Here is a 15,630-nt window from a genome sequence, read left to right as displayed (position 1 = left end):
GAGTCAGAGACTGGTCTACTACCTGGAGGAGTTACACCAAGGTATCCAGATGGTCCCCCTGAAATAGCTCTCTCATGACTTGAGAACAAGAATGAACGCCCTACCCCTACTCACTGAGAGAGGGGAGGAGAGAAATAGCATAGCTCTGTCCAGAAAAGTCCTCTTTAAAAGTCCTGCACCAACAGCCTTTACACCCTGAGGGTGAAGGAGTTGGAAACTATGAAACTGGTTTTTTACTCTACTCTGAAATTCTTACCATATAGTCTACTGACAACCATGTTATTTAATATCTACTGCCTCAGGGTTTCTGGCTGAAACTTCTAATTTAAAATCTTTTCACATTTGCATTTGTTGGATGTGATGTATTTTTTTAAACTATCTTAAAGGATTAAATTTGCCAATGTTACAAGATTATGGAATCCATATTCATAAATGAAATTGACCTATAATAGTGGGTTTTTTTTTTTTTTGTATTAACCTTGTGTCATCTAGCAGGATAGAAATTTACATGCCATGACTCAGGTGTGCAAAGGAATATAATGTTCATTGTTGTTGTTCAGTTGCTGAGTTGTGTCAGACTCTTTGTGACCCCAGTTATTTTTCACAACTAATTCTATCTTAGACTCAAGCCTCTACTGCTGCTAATAGCAGAGAAAACAACGTGTTTATGTCTTTGTGAAAGTCGCTCTCTGACTTTGTAAAAGTCACGGCCGATGCTTTGTAACCCAATGGGCTGTAGCCCTCCAGGCTTCCCTGTGCATGGAATTCAGGCACGATTACTGGAGCGGGTAGCCATTAGCTTCTCCACGGGATCATCCCAACTGAATTTAAATTAAATTTTTGTCAATGCAGAATTCACACTTCCTGCTGACTGTTTTTCCCCCCTCATAAGAGCAAAGGAAGAAACCCACACTGTCCTGAGGCTCCTTCCTGGATCCCACTTCTGAAGCCTGCCAAGGGAAGGCTGTTTCCACCTTCTCTTTTGGAGCATCTGTCTGGTATCTACCACTGATTCATCCTCCAAGCATTCTGTCCCTCCCTCATGTCAGCCTCAGGCAGGGAAACAATCCAAATTGTTAGGAAGGGAAAATGTTTCAGGTAGTATTTCTTTTTTTTTTTTTTTAATTTTATTTTATTTTTAAACTTTACGTAATTGTATTAGTTTTGCCAAACATCAAAATGAATCCATCACAGGTATACATGTGCTCCCCCTCCTGAGCCCTCCTCCCTCCTCCCTCCCCATACCATCCCTCCAGGTCGTTCCAGTGCACCAGCCCCAAGCATCCAGTATCGTGCATTGAACCTGGACTGGCATCTCGTTTCATACATGATATTTTACATATTTCAATGCCATTCTCCCAAATCTTCCTCAGGTAGTATTTCTAAACGTTTTAACTAGCTTGCTCACGTTTAAATTCAAGGCATTTATTGTTCTTATGCTTTTGTTGCTAAATCAAGATCCAATCACATGTAATGGGCCTCCATTACACTGGTACTATATCCTCCCAAGTTCTTTAGACACCTCTTCAGAACTCTCTTGTGAAACTTGTCAATACCGACCACATATAATAACCACAGCCCAGGTGTCTTACTTATATTTCTTTCCTCACAATAACTCATTGGAGAACATAATGCTATTGGTATGTTACAGAAAAATAAATTGAGGCACAATAGGATATAGGCTAAGTTGCTATAACAAAGAAATACCAAAATACTGTGACTTGAACAAAGTGGAGGCTTATTTCTCTCTCATAAAACACAACATAGATACACCAAAGGTCCAGGATAGCAGGTGGCTCTGCCTCACACAGTTATCCAGGAACCCAGTACTTTCCTGCTACTTGATCACTGTCAAGAGTGTTATCCTCAGCTGTATCGTAAAAGCTGGCTCACCGCTACCCAGGCATGTCCAAGCCTGTGGGAAGGAGGAAGAGGGAAGTTGAAGGACAGGCAGTTCCTTTTCTCAGGAAATTGCAGATAGACACTTCAGTTCACATGGTCCAGAAAGGTCATGGTCACATGGCTACAACTAACTGCAAGAGAGGCTGAAAAATACAGCCTCTACTTAGTAGCCACTAGCCAGGTAAAACCAGTGGTGGGTAGGTAAGGTGGTGATTCTATTACTAAAAGAAGAAGGAAATCTTGGGTGTTAGGGGTTGTTTAGGCATCTCTGCCACAGAACCCAATGTGATTCTCTCTTTCCAAATTCTGAGCAGTCTGTCCAGTTAAAAAACTGTTTTCCATTGCCCTTGCAGAGAGGAGCAGCCAGATAGACAGAGGCAGAAGTCATTGGGCAGGGCTTCCTGAAACATTTTGTCTGCTCTTTATCCTTCCTGCTGCTTGGAAAGCAGATGAGGTGGCTAGAGCATCAGAGGCCACAGCAGACCAGGAGTGACCTGGAATATGGAAGCTGCATACTAAAGATGGTGGGGGATGCAAAAGGAAGAACCTAGAAACTTCATAATCGAAGAGAAACTACACCAGTCCCAAACTGCCTACCTCTTCACTTCTCTATTTTGAGGAAGAAATAAGATGCTTTCATATTTAAGTTGCTTTAACTGTGATCTTCTGCAAATAACCTAACGTAATTCCTAATTCAAATTGTTTAGTTAAGCAATATATTTGAAGTCACGCAGCTGGTAAGATGTTCATACTCATATTGACCTAGCTCCAAAGCCCATATTCTTGCCTCTCCAAAATTATATTAGTCTTTTACAAGACAGAAATGGCTTCTTTTTGTAAAGACTCTTCAGTACAATGAAGAAATAGTAGACGGCTCCATCCTATTTAGGGAAAGATATTTATCCTTTGCATACAGAGTTCTGTACATACGAAAGCATTTTGACTAGCAAAATATTTCTATGTATGCAACATAAAATTATAGAAAAGCATTATATGCTATCGATCTAGACATGATTTGTTATCTCTTATCTCTGAACTTTTCTAGTAATATTACTTGGCTTCTTGTTCATTTCTTTTGTTGTCAGCTAGCATGTGCCAACAGACAAACAGTAGGAGGTACCAGTGTTAAGGAAAATTAATGAAAAACACTTAAATGTATAACATTCTATTCATTACTATAACTTTTTTTCCATGGGAAAAACTCCACAATTATTTAACGTTAAGTCTAATATATTGGGTCCATCTTATAGGACATGTAGTTGGAAATTCTCTGATCTATGTAATTGACTGATGTGGCTTATACTTGCAGTATGGAAAAGATGCAGAAGGAATAAATAGGCTTTGAGAGACTTCATGACCCTATCATCACGTGTAACATGTATACAGTGTGCACATGAGTGTGCGTGTTTGCTCAGTCATGTCTGATTCTTTGCAACCCCCTGGACCGTAGCCCACTAGGCTCCTCTGTCTATGGCATTTACCAAGCAAGAATACTAGAATGGGTTGCCATTTCCTCCTCCTGACCCAGAGATCAAACCTGAGTCTCTTGTGTCTCCTACATTGGGAGGAGGATTCTTTATCGCTGCACCTCCTGGGAAACCCCCAGATGAATGTATTTCATCATGTGTAATGACCCTGTGTACTTGGATAAAGGCTTTAGCTTTTCTTGTTGAGAGATCATTTGGTCAGAGTAGGAAGTCACTCACATAAACTACTTAACCCACGTGTTCTAAATTTCTACTGGGGAAAACAGCACTGGAATTAGTGAGGAAAACTGTGCTACTCTTTTGGGCAAAACACCAAAAAGTGACATAAGTTTTTAGGAAAGTTTATTAAATAATATTAACAACATTATTAGCTCTTTGGGGGAAAAGGAGAAATGATTGAAACTGTTGAAAATGTTTAGATTTGGAATATCTTGCATGGTATAAAGGAAACAGCTAAAACTGTGATTCATCAGCAAATGTCACTTTTTGGTTTTAGGATTCTGTGATAGACAGAATAAAGACCCTCCAAAGATGTTCATGTTTTAATCCCCAGAACCTGTGAATATGTTACCTTATATGGCAGAAGGAACTTTAAAGACTTTAAAATAGGAATATTATTCTAGATAATCTAGGTGGGATCAGTGTTACAACAAGGGTCCTTAAAAGATGGAAGAAGAAGGCTGAAGAGAGAGAAAGAGGAGACTGGCTAGCGATTAAGCAGAGGTTAGTGAGATGCTGGAGAAGGCAATGGCACCCCACTCCAATACTCTTGCCTGGAAAATCCCATGGACGGAGGAGCCTGGTAGGCTGCAGTCCATGGGGTCGCGAAGAGTCAGGCACGACTGAACGACTTCACTTTCACTTTTCACTTTCATGCATTGGAGAAGGAAATGGCAACCCACTCCAGTGTTCTTGCCTGGAGCATCCCAGGGATGGGGGAGCCTGGTGGGCTGCCGTCCATGGGGTCGCACAGAGTCAGACACGACTGAAGCAACTTAGCAGCAGCAGCAGCAGCAGCAGCAGCAAGATGTCATTTCGAAGTGGGCCATGAGCTAAGGAATGCAGATACCCATGAAAAGTTTAAAAAGGCAAAGAACTGATTCTCCCCTAGAACCTTCAGAATAAATACACCCCTGCCAACATGTAATCTGTTACACCAGCCATGCTGCTGCTGCTGCTGCTAAGTCACTTCAGTCACGTCTGACTCTTAGCGACCCCATGGACTGCAGTGCGCCAGGTTCCTCCTTCCATGGGATTTTCCAGGCAAGAGTACTGGAGTAGGGTGCCATTGCCTTCTCCAACAGCAGCCATAAGAAATAACATGTTACAGCAACACTAGGAAGCAAATACAGGCTTCAAACTTTGGCAGGGGATTAAGCAAGGTAAAACAGTTAAATCAGTAAGAAATAGGGTCCTACCCCTTCTGCTCCAAATCTCTCTCACCACTTGCTAATGAGTTTGTTGTAGATGCAAATGTGCAAATCAAGAATGATCTCTAGCTCTTTGGGAAAATGACTCGTTCTAGGATTGGAAGAGGATACACAAGGTGTGACTGCAGCATCTTGTAGTGCCAGAAAGTAAGGAGGTGCTAAAATGCAAACAAACAAAATAAAACAGAAAAGCACAATAAGACAAAGATGGGGCTATGTCAAAGAGACCATTGGGAACCAACTGAAAAAGATCCTCAGGGTCGGAGTTGGAACAATGCAAACAACAAAATAATCAAATCAGTATAACCAACATATAAAACAAATATCCATTAGAATCCAATTTGAGTTTCCTCCTTCTAAATTCTAAGCATGCAGCCAGGTGAAAAAGCACATGTAAGGGGACACATGTACACCTATGGCCGATTCCTGGAGATGTATGGCAGAGGCCATCACAATATTGTAATTATCCTCCAATTAAAATAAATAAAGTTTTTAAAGATACATATAAGCAAAAGTCACTGGGTGATATAAATAAGTGACTGTAAAAATAAGTAAGTGAGAGAGACGAGACATCTCCTGGGCAAAAATATCCCAAATACTTTATGTAGATATTCTGCCCTCAAGGAGGTGGAGCATAACTTCCCATTCCTTACATGCAAGCTGCACACAGTAACTTCCTAAACAGAAAAACATGGAAAGCGGCGGGGAGGGGAAGAATAATTTTACAGTGGAAAAACCTAGCAAATATTACCTCAGTCAAGTGATCAAGGTTAACATTAGTAGTGATAAGTTGTGTTAATGGTAGGTACTCTTGAAATGATGTGACAAAAAATGGTAACTTACTTCTCTGGTCTTCATCCCCAAAGGCCATAATCCCTGTCTAATTATGAGAAAAACACCAGACAAAGAAGTTGAGAGACATCCCATAAAATACTTGACCAATTCTCCTCAAAACTGTCCAGGTCACCAAAAACAAGGTAAGTTCTGAGCAAGTGGCGCAGCCAAGAGGAGCCTAAGAAACTATAACAAGTAAATGTAATGAGGTATCCTGGATGGAATCCTGGAACAGAAAAAGGGCATTTGGTAAAAACTAAATTGGAAGGACTGGTGATGAAGCTGAGGCTCGAATACTTTGACCACCTGATGCACACAGCTGACTCACTGCAAAAGACCTTGATGCTGGGAAAGACTGAAGGCAAAAGGAGAAGGGGCCGGCAGACAACGAGATGGTTAGCTAGCATCACCAACTCAATGGACGTGAATTTTAGCAAACTCAGGGAGATAGTGGAGCATGGTGTGCTATAGTCCACGGGGTGGCAAAGAATCAGATATAACTTAGCAACTGAACAGCAACAACAAGCAAATCTGATCGCCTCATACCTGTTAGAATGGCCATCATCAAAAAGGCAAGAAATAATAAATGCTGGCATGCATGTGGAGAAAAAGGAACTCTTGTTCACTATTGGTAGGAATGTAAATTGCTGCAAACACTACGATAAACAGTATGGAGTTTCCTCAAAAAGTTAAAAATAAAACTACCAAATGATCTAGCAATTCCACTTCTGGGAATATTTCCAAAGGAAATGAAGACATTGACTCAAAAAGATATCAGCCCCCAATGTTCATTGCAGCATTATGTACAGTTGCCAAGACACAAAAACAACCCAAGAGTCCATTCAATGGGTGAATATATAAACTGTGATATATATACACAATGGAATACTATTAAGACATAAAAAACAAGGAAATCCTACTATTTGTGACAACATGGATGGATCTTGAAGGCATTATGCTCAGTGAAATAAAGAAGACAAAGAAAGACCAAAACTGTGTAATCTCATTTATATGTGGAATCTAAAAGATCAAAATAAACAAAACACCAAATTCACAGAAAAAGAAAACAGATTTGTGATTACCAGGGGAGGGATCAAAGAGATGGAGACTTAGAGGAAAAGTGGTAAAAAGGTACAAACTTCTAGTCATAAGATAAATAAATGTTAGGGATGTAATGTACAACATGATGACTATAGTTAATACTGCTATATGATATATAGATATGCTGTTAAGAGAGTAGAGCCTAAGAGTTCTCATCATAAGGAGAATTTTCTTCTTTGTTTTTATCATATCTATATGAGATGACGGACGTTAACTAATATGTGGTAATCACTTCACAATACATGTAAATCAAACTATCGTGCTGTACAACTTAAACCTAATACAATGACATACGTCAACTATTTCTCAATAAAACTAAAAGGAAAAAAGCAAAACAAGTTTGAATAAGGTATTGTTGTTGTTTAGTCACTCATTTCTGTCTGCCTCTTTTGCAACCCCGTGGACTGTAGCCTGCCAGGCTCTTCTATCCATAGGCTTTCCCAAGCAAGAATACTGAAGTGGGTTGCCATTTCCTACTTCAAGGATCTTCCAGACCCAGGGATCAAACCCGTATCTCATGCAAGTCTCCTGCATTTCAGGCATTTACTTTACTGCTGAGTTTCCAAGGAAGTCCATGTAGACTTTAGTTAATAATAATGTATCATTATTGTTTAGTTCGGAGAAGGAAATGGCACCCCACTCCAGTACTCTTGCCTGAAAAATACCATGAATGGAGGAGCCTGGTAGGCAGCTGTCCATGGGGTCGCTAAGAGTCGGACAACACTGAGCGACTTCACTTTCACTTTTCAGTTTCACGCATTGGAGAAGGAAATGGCAACCCACTCCAGTGTTCTTGCCTGGAGAATCCCAGGGACGGGGGAGCCTGGTGGGCTGCCGTCTATGGGGTCGCACAGTCGGACACGACTGAAGTGACTTAGCAGCATTGTTTAGTTAATTATAATAAGTGTACCACACTAACATAAGATATTACTAATAGGGGAAACTGAGTTTGGAATATATGGGAATTCTATTTACTACCATTGCAAACCATCTAAAATTTTCTATAAATTTAATACTATAAAATGGAAAGCTTATTTAAAAAAAAAAAAAAAAAAAAAACAAGAAAAAAAATGAATTCTAGTTTCCGATGTAGTATCCATGAGGAGAATGGACCAAAGATAAGCAAGTTCTTTTGTGTCACCTGGCATGTGAATCCCATACTCTTGGATGGTCCCACTCTGTTCTTTGGTTTTTCCCTAAAATAAACCACCCCCCTACCCAAGAATCTCTGGATAAGAATTCAGAGGCTACCAAACACTTGTTCTTTAAGAGTTACCATCCCCATACCCTGTGCTAGCCACAGATATCCCAAAGGAGGAAAGGCCCCTGGATGCAGTGCTACAAGAAAGCAGGATGGATACACTATTTCCTTCTTTGTTCAGTGAATCCAAAATGAACAGTTTTCTGCTGGGTATTATGAGTGCTTAATTTGTTTTGCTCCAGGGGTGGATTAGAATGAGGGGAAATGTGTCATTTTACTGCTGAAACTTTAGGCCTCCCTACATGCCTGGGAAAAAGTTGTTGCCTTTGTTAGCAGGGAAAGGAGGCTGGGTGGAGCACTACTTCCTCTCAATTTCAAATGTCCCTTCCAGGGACTTCCCTAAAACAATAGAAAGGGAAAGACTAGAGATCTCTTCAAGAAAATTAGAGATACCCAGGGAATATTTCATGCAAAGATGGACACAATAAAGGACAGAAATGGTATGGACCTAATAGAAGCAGAAGATATTAAGAAGAAGTTACAAGAATACACAGAAGAACTATCCAAAAAAGATCTTCACGACCCAGATAACCATAAGGGTGTGATCACTCACCTACAGTCAGACATCCTGGAATGCAAAGTCAAATGGGCCTTAGAAAGCATCACTACGAACAAAGCTAGTGGAGATGATGGGATTCCAGTTGAGCCATTTCAAATCCTGAAAGATGATGCTGTGAAAGTGTTGCACTCAATATGCCAGCAAACTTGGAAAACTCAGCAATGGCCACAGGACTGGAAAAGGTCAGTTTTCATTCCAATCCCAAAGAAGGGCAATGCCAAAAAATGTTCAAACTACCACACAATTGCACTCATCTCACACGCTAGTAAAGTAATGCTCAAAATTCTCCAAGCCAGGCTTCAACAGTACGTGAACTGTGAACTTCCAGATATTCAAGCTGGTTTTAGAAAAGGCAGAGGAATCAGAGATCAAACTGCTAATATCCATTGGATCACTGAAAAAGCGAGAGAGTTCCAGAAAAACATCTTCTGCTTTATTGACTATGCCAAAGCCTTTGACTATGTGGATCACAATAAACTGTGGAAAATTCTGAAAGAGATGGGAATACCAGACCACCTGACCTGCCTCCTGCTCCTGAGAAATCTGTATGTAGGTCAAGAAGCAACAGTTAGAACTGGACATGGAACAACAGACTGGTTCCAAATCAGGAAAGGAGTATGTCAAGGCTGCATACTGTCACCCTGCTTATTTAATGTATATGCAGAGTACATCATGAGAAATGCTGGGCTGGAAGAAGCACAAGCTGGAATCAAGATTTCCAGGAGAAATATCAATAACTTCAGATACGCAGATGACACCACCCTTATGGCAGAAAGTGAAGAAGAACTAAAGAGCCTCTTGATGAAAGTGAAAGAGGAGAGTGAAAAAGTTGGCTTAAAACCCAACAATCAGAAAACTAAGATCATAGCATCCAGTCCCATCACTTCATGACAAATAGATGGGGAATCAGTGGAAATAGTGTCAGACTTATTTTGGTGGGGGGTGGGGGGCTCCAGAATCACTGCAGATGGTGACTGCAGCCATGACATTAAGACGCTTACTCCTTGGAAGAAAAGTTATGACCAATCTAAACAGCATATTCAAAAGCAGAGACATTACTTTGCCAACAAAGGTCCATCTAGTCAAGGCTATGGTTTTTCCAGTGGTCATGTTGATATGAGAGTTGGACTATAAAGACGGCTGAGCACCCAAGAATTGATACTTTTGAACTGTCGTGTTGGAGAAGACTCTTGAGAGTTCCTTGGACTGCAAGGAGATCCAACCAGTCGATCCTTAAGGAGATCAGTCCTGGGTGTTCATTGGAGGGACTGATGTTGAAGCTGAAACTCCAATACTTTGGCCACCTGATGAGAAGAGCTGACTCATTTGAAAAGACCCTGATGCTGGGAAAGATTGAGGGCAGGAAGAGAAAGGGACGACAGAGGGTGAGATGGTTGGATGGCATCACCAACTTGATGGACATGGGTTTGGGTGGACTCCGGGAGTTGGTGATGGACAGAGAGGCCTGGTGTGTTGTGGCTCATGGGGTTGCAAAGAGTCGGACACGACTGAGCAACTGAACTGAACTAAACCTACTAACTCTACCGTGTGCTTGCATGAATGAATGACACACCCTGCGTGAAGCAAGTGATGAACCCTGCTCTGCGACTTCATGGTGCCTCATAATGACTGAAGGCAGCCCCAAAAAGGGGAGCCTTGTCGGGGGTTTATACCCACCTGCCAGTGCCAAGAGATATCCAACATCGTTGCGAGGGGAGTGGCCAGAAGTGGGCGAAGCCTGTGGACTGAACTTTCCTTTCTTGGTCAGCTTTTCCTGGTCTCTTTGACTGTTTCATAATTGCATGGGGAATTAGAACTACTACCCTAATCTGTTGGATCATAGACTTTCAACGGACTTGTGATCCATGCTGTTAGTATGTAGTATTACTTAGACCCCATGTATGAAAGGGCCTAGCCCTGCTAGGAGTACATTTGGGAGCGATACAGAACTCTGACTTTAGGAACGTCTCTCAGGTTAGAGGTCGCTCTCTTGGCTGCCTGCCTCAGGGGCCAGAGACCTGAAAGTGAGTCTTTGCCATGGCTGTGCCTCCAATCTATGTGGATAGAAGCATTGCTGGTCACCATGAGGTTTTTGAGGACAAAGATTGGGAATTTCAGGATCTGGTCAGACTGGAAATGAAATGGGTTTCTTCTTTTGGTAGTACTAGCTCTTAGCAGACCAAAGAAGGCTAGAGAGCGTGTGTCTCAACTCCCTAGATGGTCTTTTTGTGGAATCTGTGAACTGGAAGGGTTGGTCCTAGTAACTTGAGGACAGAAATCACTTTTTCCTTGCAGGCCAACCCTCCACAACCCCTTTTGCTCTCACATATACTGGTGTGGTGACACTCAGAAGAGACATCTTGGGTTTTTTTGTTCATCCCTTTGTAACTCTATGGTTCTATTATGTTCAGGACTGTACTTGGGAATGTGCATCGGCACACGGAACATGGATGCTTCCCCTAGTAGACCTTCCAGAAAGCTACTCTCTTACACTCTGGGTGGCATCAGAGAAAAGGGCAAATCAAACAAAAGTCTTGGCGGTAAGGAACTGAAAATCAATCTGGTATGCCATCAGGTCTACCCCTTGTGCATCTCCACCCCACCTCGGCAGTAGAACTGGGAGGGACAAGTATGGTGCTTGCATCAGTAAGGGACAGGCTTAGTCTGACCAGGGAAGGAAAGCTTTGGTGGAGAGTCAGTGTACACCCCCATCTAGAACAGGAAGGGATGTTTCCGGTGGGAAAAAAGCCACAGCTGTGGATGCCGCTTTTTTCTATCTTACAGATGGGAGCTAACAGTTCCAGAACCACTCCTTTAAAATGTATTTTTAAAAGCTGGGACAGGTTTGATCCCCCAGACTTTAAAAGACACACCTGATCTTCTTCTGTGATATCGAATGGCCACAGTATCCTTTGGAAGACGAGAAACGCTGGCCGGTTGAAAGGTCTCAATTAATACTGTTTTACAATTAGACCAGTTCTGTAGGAAACAAGGGAAATGGGTAGAAGTGACATAAGTGTTGGTCTTTATCTCCCTGTGAGACATGCCAGACTTGTGTCCTAAGGGTGCAGATTTGGGTGTGAAACCGTCAGCTCCTTTCTGTCCTCTTACTTTGCCCCATATCCGGGGCTCCCAAATGAACAGGCTGAGAATCAGGGTACCCCTCCTGGAGGGGTTGCCTCAGTCTTGGTAGAATTTCAAACAGTACCAATTGCAGTCGAGACTATCAAGAGGATTCAAAGAGTACATAGAAGCATTTATGGGGTTGACTTTACTTTATGACCTTACTTGGAGAGATATAATGCATGTCTTCGGACAGACACTGACTCCTAACTCTAGAGCTTGAGTTTTGGGGGAAGCTACTACTTTTGGAGATGAATGGCTTGAACTGAGACAAGGGGAAAGAGGGAACACGAATTAGCCCTCCTCCCTACTGGGAGCCAAGCGGTTCCCATAACAGCCAGTTTGTCAGATGTATTCTTGAAGGACTCAAGTGAGCATGCATGATGAGACTTTAGACTCTGCTAAGTTGACTGACATAAAACAGAGAGAAGAAAAACTCCTGGTAAATTCCTAGATAGACTACAGGAGGCTCTCCACAAGTTTACTGACATTGATTCCAAAAGTTCAGAGGGAGAAATAATCTTAAAAGATAGATGTCTCACTCAGTCGGCTCCAGATATCTGCCATAAGTTACAAAAACAGGTGTTTGGACCAAATCAGTCTTTAGAAAAATTGTTATAGCTGGCTTAGATGGTATATTATGGTAGAGAATACAAGAAGGAAAACAAAAAGCAAAGAAAGAACCAGACGAAAGACTGAAGCCCCAGCAATGGCTGTTAGAGCCACTCTGAAACAGCCTGAGGAAAAATGCTCAGAGGAACCCAGGTGAAAAGGGATGGACTTGTCATTACTGAGGAAAGGAGGGGCATCTCAAGCGGGATTGCCCTCAGGCATCTAAGCTGCCCTCAGCTCCCTGTCCAGTCTGCAAAGGACCATACTAGAGAAGACACCGCCCTCCAAGGTGTAGGCCCCAGGGGGTGGATTCTTAAGACAATCAGGACTGACTGAAGGTGCCTGGGGGTCCCTACACAAGCTCCCATCCTAATTACACCTGAGGAACCCTGGGTATTAATAACTGTGGAGGGCTAATCAGGTGATTTTCTTTTGGACACTGGCGCAACTTTCTTTGTGCTCACTGAAGTCCCTGGGCCACTTTATTCCTGATCCACTACTGTAATGGGGCTGTCTGGATGAGCCAAATGCTGTTATTTCAGTCACCTTTTAAGCTGCAACTGAGACTCTACGCTGTTTTCTCATGAGTTTCTGATTGTGCCAGAGTCTCCCTCACTCCTTCTGGGGAACAATGTATTGAACAAGGTCCAGGCCTTTGTTTTCATAAATATGGAACCCACTCTATTAACTGAACAAAATGCAAATCCTAAAGTGTGGGCTGATGAAAAACTGTGAGTCAAGCACAAAATGCTGTTCCTGTCATTATCAAGCTCAATGAATCTCGCTTATTTCCACATCAAAAGCAGTACCCACTGAAGTCTGAGGTTAAGGAAGGGTTAAAATCCTTTTAACCCATCATTGAAAATTTAAAGGAACAGGGGCTATTAATTTCCTGTAATAGTCCTTGCAACATTCCTATTTTGGGTGTAAAAAAAGTAAAATGATAAATGGAGACTTCATCAAGATATACAAATAATAAGTATCTAATCCTTATACTTTATCATCTGAAATTCCTAAATGAGCCAAACATAAGACAATTGAGAGGATTCTTGGGCATTACAGGTTACTGTAATTTGGATTCTGGGTTATGGGGAACTTGCCTGGTCTTTATATAAACTTATAACTGAGACTCAGTAGGCCCAAACCAACAAGTTGGTTTGCTCCCCAGAGACTTAAAAGGCTTTTAAGAGTGTTCAAACTACAGGATCAGAGCTTTGTTTGTTTGTTACTGAAAAAAGGTTCTGACCACATTCTTTAAGGGTAATTGCTACTATTGTTTTGCTAATACCTAAAGCTCTAACTTATATGCAGAGTACATCTTGAGAAACTCTGGGCTGGAAGAAGCACAAGCTGGAATCAAGATTGCTGGGAGACTCTGGCGGATTCATGTTGATATACGGCAAAGCCAATACAAAATTGTAAAGTTAAAAAATAAAATAAAATATAAAAAAAAAAGATTTCTGGGAGAAATCTCAATAACCTCAGATATACAGATGACACCACCCTCATGGCAGAAAGTGAAGAGGAACTAAAAAGCCTCTTGATGAAAGTGAAAGAGGAGAGTGAAACAGTTGGCTTAAAGCTCAACATTCAGAAAACGAAGATCATGGCATCTGGTCCCACCACTTCATGGGAAATAGATGGGGAAACAGTGGAAACAGTGCCAGACTTTATTTTGGGGGGCTCCAAAATCACTGCAGAAGGTGATTTCAGCCATGAAATTAAAAGACACTTACTCCTTGGAAGGAAAGTTATGACCAACCTAGATAGCATATTGAAAAGCAGAGACATTACTTTGCCAACAAAGTTCTGTCTAGTCAAGGCTATGGTTTTTCCAGTGGTCAGGTATGGATGTGAGAGTTGGACTGTGAAGAAGGCTGAGCGCTGAAGAATTGATGCTTTTGAACTGTGGTGTTGGAGAAGACTCTTGAGAGTCCCATGGACTGCAAGGACATCCAACTAGTCCATTCTAAAGGATATCAGTCCTGGGTGTTCATTGGAAGGACTGATGCTAAAGCTGAAACTCCAATACTTTGGCCACCTCATGCAAAGAGTTGACTCATTGGAAAAGACTCTGATGCTGGGAGGGATTGGGGGCAGGAGGAGAAGGGGACAACAGAGGATGAGATGGCTGGATGGCATCACCAAATCAATGGACATGAGTTTGGGTGAACTCCGGGAGTTGGTGATGGACAGGGAGGCCTGGTGTGCTGCAATTCATGGGGTTGAAAAGAGTCGGACACGATTGAGCGACTGAACTGAACTGAAAGCTCATAAGTTTACTAATGGGCAAAATCTTACTGTACTGATTTCTCATGATGTAAGTGGGATCTTAAACTCTAAAGCTCAGAGCAAAAATGCTCCACCTTTAAAGCTGCTGTAACTCAAGGGGTCTCAAAAGCTCTAGGAATAGAATATCACTTACACTGTTCCTGGAGACCCAAATCTTCAGGAAAGCTGTAAAGTCTAATGACATTATTATGAGGCATCTGTGTAAGCTAACTCAGGAAACACAAGACCATAGGTTTAAAGTTTTACCCATACCTTTAATGAGGGCTCGAACTGCCCCCCTGCCCAATATGGGATTATCTCAATGACAGACTGTTTTTGTACACAGATACTGTCATAGATGGAGAAGGCAATGGCACCCCACTCCAGTACTCTTGCCTGGAAAATCCCATGGATGGAGGAGCATGGAAGGCTGCAGTCCATGGGGTCGCTGAGGGTCGGACACGACTGAGCGACTTCACTTTCACTTTTCACTTTCATGCATTGGAGAAGGAAATGGCAACCCACTCCAGTGTTCTTGTCTGGAGAATCCCAGGGACGGGGGAGCCTGGTGGGCTGCCATCTGTGGGATCACACAGAGTCGGACATGACTGAAGTGACTTAGCAATAGCAACTGTCATAGATCCTGAAGCCTTAGAATTAACTATGTGCCTCAGCTTTCAGCTTTTCAACCTCCTCATCGATTGAAGGCTTTCCATGGTGGGTTTCTCCACTTCAAAGAAAGGGCTTTCTTCAGCTCTGCAACTACCTTCACCAACAAAAATCATATGTGACACCTCTTCTTGATGACATCTAACAATTCTCAGATGGACTGATGTAACTATGGACATAATGTAACTTTTAATTTTGATTATGTTTTAGCTTGGTTTAATGACTATTTTGCCTTACATCTGTAACTGTGTAACCGGATTTTTTTCTGAAAGCTTCTAAGTTACAAATGGTTGTCCAGGCCCCTACAGGTGCCACAACTTCCTCCAACTATTACTTGGGGCCCCTGGATCAGAGACCCTCAATATGAGAGTTAGGAGAATA

The 15,630-nt window shown here is 42.0% G+C and overlaps 1 long non-coding RNA gene across 1 annotated transcript in view; it reads right to left on the bottom strand.

Moving 5' to 3' along the window:
- Positions 1 to 1,104: 1,104 nt before the first annotated feature.
- LOC133244742 (uncharacterized) overlaps positions 1,105 to 15,630 on the bottom strand; it is a 41,987-nt gene continuing 27,461 nt past the window's right edge. The window contains exon 4 of the long non-coding RNA XR_009735503.1: positions 1,105 to 1,915. This is a non-coding gene — a long non-coding RNA (uncharacterized LOC133244742). The remainder of the gene's footprint in view (positions 1,916 to 15,630) is intronic.

Source organism: Bos javanicus, chromosome 3, assembly GCF_032452875.1.
Source record: "Bos javanicus breed banteng chromosome 3, ARS-OSU_banteng_1.0, whole genome shotgun sequence".
Taxonomy (NCBI): domain Eukaryota; kingdom Metazoa; phylum Chordata; class Mammalia; order Artiodactyla; family Bovidae; genus Bos; species Bos javanicus.
This window is presented reverse-complemented; position numbering and strand designations above follow the sequence as displayed.